The sequence below is a fragment of the Mustela nigripes genome, chromosome 5, assembly GCF_022355385.1.
Source record: "Mustela nigripes isolate SB6536 chromosome 5, MUSNIG.SB6536, whole genome shotgun sequence".
Lineage (NCBI taxonomy): Eukaryota > Metazoa > Chordata > Mammalia > Carnivora > Mustelidae > Mustela > Mustela nigripes.
This window is the reverse complement of record NC_081561.1, coordinates 144,804,636-144,809,023: the sequence shown is the minus strand read 5'-3', so window position 1 is coordinate 144,809,023 and position 4,388 is coordinate 144,804,636. Positions and strand designations below refer to the sequence as shown.

Genomic DNA, 4,388 nt, shown 5'->3' with positions numbered 1-4,388 from the left:
CTCAGTGATGCGTGGTGGCCGCACACCCGCGGCGCCCGCTTCTCCCCCGGCCCCTGGGGACGCCCAAGCGGCCTGCAGAGATCAGTCTGATCTCTGACTCTGTTTTCCTCTTAACTGACCACCAGATGACCCCGGGTGGAAAGAATGGAGATCAGGCTCACAGAAGCACGGCCAGAAGTCCCACGTGTGCTTGGGGGGACACCCGGGGCAAAGGGGTGACACCATAGCACGTCTGCTGCGTAGACGTGACCTACTCCTCCGGTCATCTCCAGGGGACACGGCCCACTATTCCAAGTGCATTTACAGCAGTGATCCGAAGGTACCTCTGCACTTTCACAGCGAGGTCCTTAGCATAAAGACCCCTCCCCGCCTTGGAAACCCTACATTTAGTCTCTCCTGTCACTGGCAGGGATAAAGAAGCAGGACCCAACAGAGAATGACTAGCGTCAGTTTATTGACTTGTAAGAACTATGAACCTTTTGCAGAGAAGGGAAGAACCAACCCCTCCTTGAATCCAGGGCCTGCTGGGTGCTAATTTGACATGGCAATGAGATAAAAGTTGGGCTCGGGCCGGCCGCTATCAACCTCACCACATCGGAATGCCGTCTACTTAGCATAGGAGTCAAACAAGTCCCTGGCAATAGATTGCTTTCCACTTGTAGGTCTACTAAATAAATAGAAAAGTAATTAACAGTGCCGGATGGCAGATGTGTCAGGGGGAATTTCATTAGAGCAGAAGAACTGAGGGAAAGAAGGAGCCATTTTGTATCCCTCCCTCCGAGGAAGCTTTCCTGCCGTCTCTAGGACAGACGTGGGATTTCTGCTTCTCTTCAAAAACAGAAATTTCTGATTCTTCCATGATCTCTTCACATTGATCAAGGGGAAAAAAAAGAAAAAGAAACCTGAAACCTGAATTCAAACCTGAATTAAGTGCCTGAAATCAGTCCACAAATAAAGAATTCCTCTCAGTTTTCTATTTAATTATTTTGTTCCTGAAACCCACGGAGGGCTCTCCCTCTTTTGTGGCATTTTCTTTTTCTTTTCTTTTCAGTTGGCTCAATTTTTAAATATATGAACTTTGACATGCTCACCGAATGTCTCATTATTATTATTCCTCCTTCCCTTTGGAAAATAAGCGGCTTTCTGTCATTTGTAGCAGCAGGAAGAAGTGAAATTTCATAGGAAGGAAATTTATGCTGTTGGAAAAAGAAAAGATGTTGAAGGCATTTATTTTTAACCGGCTTTCAAAAAATATATTTGAAAGTACTAAATTCAATTTCACATGTCCAGAATGGCATAACCTAATTTTAGCATATTAATTAACAATAAAAGTAGTGTTTTGCCTCTTACAAAGAAATGAAATAATTAACTTACTGAGGAAATGGGGTCAGATGATTTTACTTTGGGAGGGTAATGAATGACCCTGAGTAACGGTAGCAGAAAGGTTTTCTGCCGAGCAGCTCCGGCTGTCGGAACCTGCTTGGAATTCTTTGCGGAGCACCCGACGCCCAGCCTTTTCCTCCATCTCCACACGTGCCCTGCCTGGACCGCGGCTGAGCCGCACACACTTCGGCGGGGCAGGCCAGGGTGCCTCAGAAGGAATGCCGGGGGTAGGCAAGCATTTGGCGGCTTTCAAAGAGGGCTGGAGTGTCCAAAGGCTCCCTAAGTCAGTAAACACTAAGGTGCTTTGTGCTTGTAGGAGAAATTCCAGCGTTTTGTATTTTACATATTTGGACCTTTGAACTTGGAATATTTTGTCACACTTCACATAGCTTCATTCCCCAGGGGGGAAGAAAACCTCGTCTTTCAAGTGGTTATTATAAAGCTGAGTGCATAAATATGCATGAGAGGTCATTATTACCACAAGATGATACTTAAAAGGTTCAAGTGTCTCTTACTAAGATTTTTCAACTTGTTCGGTGACAGTGAATCAAAGTCTCCGGTTTTCGGTTGCTGAACTTTGCCTTTGATTGTTCTTTCAAAATTTTCAAGAAAATGGCTTCGGAGCCCTGACTGGCACTCATTTGTTCCTTCATTCATTCATTTGACAGATATTTAATGAGATAGTTAATGGCCTGTGTCCATGTTTTATGCAGAACGCCATATTTAAAACATCGTAGCTGGGTCTCTGAAGGTTGAGGCACAGAATTTCTTGATTTTGGAGCTGGAACTAAGGCCCCGAGAGGCTCAGGGCCTTGGGCTGTTATGTATTAGGTTTCGTAGTACAGTCAAGAGACTGGAAATCAGATCTGACCCCCAGGCCAGGCCTCTGACCTATGAGTCAGGGCCTCTCAGAAGGCTCCAGGGCCCAAAGCAGAGAATCATCCTGGGAACCATGACAACAAAGAATTGCATTTTGACACGTTCCTTCCTTCTAGAACTTGATATTTCAGTGGAGAAATATTATATAGTGCCATCATAACCTTAAAAGCTCTTACACATGACATTCCCATTCAGAACTTACTTGTGGCAGATTCCCACTTGGAGAGGGTAAACTCTAGGATTAATTATGCACGACGTCTCGTTCTCCATGGGGAAAGGTGAAAATTCAAAGGAGACAAAATGGAGCTGGAGAGAGGAAAACTTTCTCTCCTACCAGCAGCCTTGTTTTTTTCCTTCTCTGTGGGTGGAAATAGCGCCCAAGTACCCTATGGGGGTCCGACGGCTATTTTTAGTCCCAAATTAACAAAGAAAACACAATTTACCGTTTACAGAAGCAGTGCTTTCTTAGAACTTTGCTCCTGGGCTCTCCGCCATGTCTGATGCATAGGCCAAATCTTGGGAAGCAGGTGCACCCCACGGTGACAGAGTGTATGATTCCGTACGGAGTCATGGCGTGTCAGAAGCACCCACGTGATGTCACCCTAGGCTTTCCCTGGATCCTCAGGTGTCTCTTGCTTAATCCTAAGGTTGAAGTTGCAGTAAAAGATAGTTGTGTGAAAGCTGGAGGCCAGCCCTGCCCGCTTCGGGGTGAGCTGACACGAGGGCCCTCCCCAGCCACAGAGCCCCCCTGGGGGAGCGTTGCGTGTGCTGCCGAGCCAGAAAGCTTTCCAAACTTGGATTCCCTGTGCTCTTCCTGTAGTTACCCAAAGCCGCCACATTTCCATACTGGCGTCTGTCCTACCTCCCCTACCCTCCGCTAGCCAGTCACAGAGCCTCAGGGATCAGTGCACACAGTGTGCAGCGTGAGGCCTATTCGGGACTGAATCTCCGTTCCTCTGTGCAGAGCTCTGCAGTCACTGTGGGAACCAACGAGGTCAAGGAAGCTAACTTCTCAGGGGCTCAGTTCCCCCAAATCCAGACCCGGCGGCCTCCTCCTCACCTTGGTTCCCAGGACGACTGAGGCTAGAGGAGATGACGCGGTGTGTTGGCTCCTGGAAGGTGCCCAGCCAAGGCCCACGTTTAAGTTCAGCCTTCCAAAGACCCCCTGAAGGGAAGAAGTCTTAGTGTCTTCGAACCTAGTCATCCCCAAACACCCAAGAACGTTTCTCTTATTTGCAAAACATTTCTGCACCTCTCGTTATTGTTTTGTTGTTTTCTTCTAGTGTTTTATAGTTTTGTTATTTTAAGATTTATCAAAGCTGCCAATTTTTATAATACAATTTCTGTTTGTACTGTTTTCCTCCTCTTACATTGTGATTTGAATTTCAAAAGGACATGCTTTTTCTTTTTTCAACTCCTTTATCAGTTCATTATTTTTTTTAAGATTTATTTATTTATTAGAGAGAGAAAGATCACAAGCGGGGGGCAGGGCAGAGGGAGAAGCTGACTCCCCACCAAGCAGGGAACCTGACGCAGGGCTTGACCCCATGACCCTGAGGTCATGACCTGAGCCAAAGGCAGACCCTTAACCAAGTGAGCCACTCAGGTGTCCCTCAATTCATTATTTTATCCACCTTAGAAACTCAGGAAGTCTGCTAACGAAGAGAATGATCAAAAATGTCCCAAAGCCAGGCTTTTGCTTTCATTTTAAATTACTCACCCAGTCTTCCCCAAACCCCAGAATAGCAAGGGGTCCGGTGAGACCTCTCCCACAGACCTGCGCGGGCCACAGGAGTAATCAGTGCTAGAGACCACATGCCGACCCCGGAGACACAGGAACAACCCAGGAAACGGCTCCGGCCAGACTTACAACGTGGATTTTCAGTGTACCCTGGGCTGGCCTAACCCTTTTGGGAAGTAACTTCACAGTTCCCTGGTAACTTCCAGAAACTTCCAGAAAGTGCGTATGCGTACTTCCTGCTGGCGGTCTGCATATATTTACCTTCATCTAAAAGTTTTGGCTCAGAATCTCGGTGCAGGTGCTGACCTCACACCTCTCACAACCGAGTTGCGGACACGCAGGCAGGTGTGTACCAGGGTCAGACTGGGGGAGTCTCACCGCGGAG

General features: G+C 47.2%; 1 long non-coding RNA gene across 1 annotated transcript; it reads right to left on the bottom strand.

The window, feature by feature from the left end:
* Positions 1-508: 508 nt before the first annotated feature.
* LOC132017524 (uncharacterized) lies at positions 509-4,140 on the bottom strand. The gene is made up of 4 exons (XR_009404311.1): positions 3,983-4,140; positions 3,323-3,427; positions 2,706-2,904; positions 509-1,196 (listed from the first exon to the last, which is right to left on the bottom strand). It is a non-coding gene; the product is annotated as an uncharacterized LOC132017524 (long non-coding RNA).
* Between the last annotated feature and the right edge of the window lie 248 nt (positions 4,141-4,388).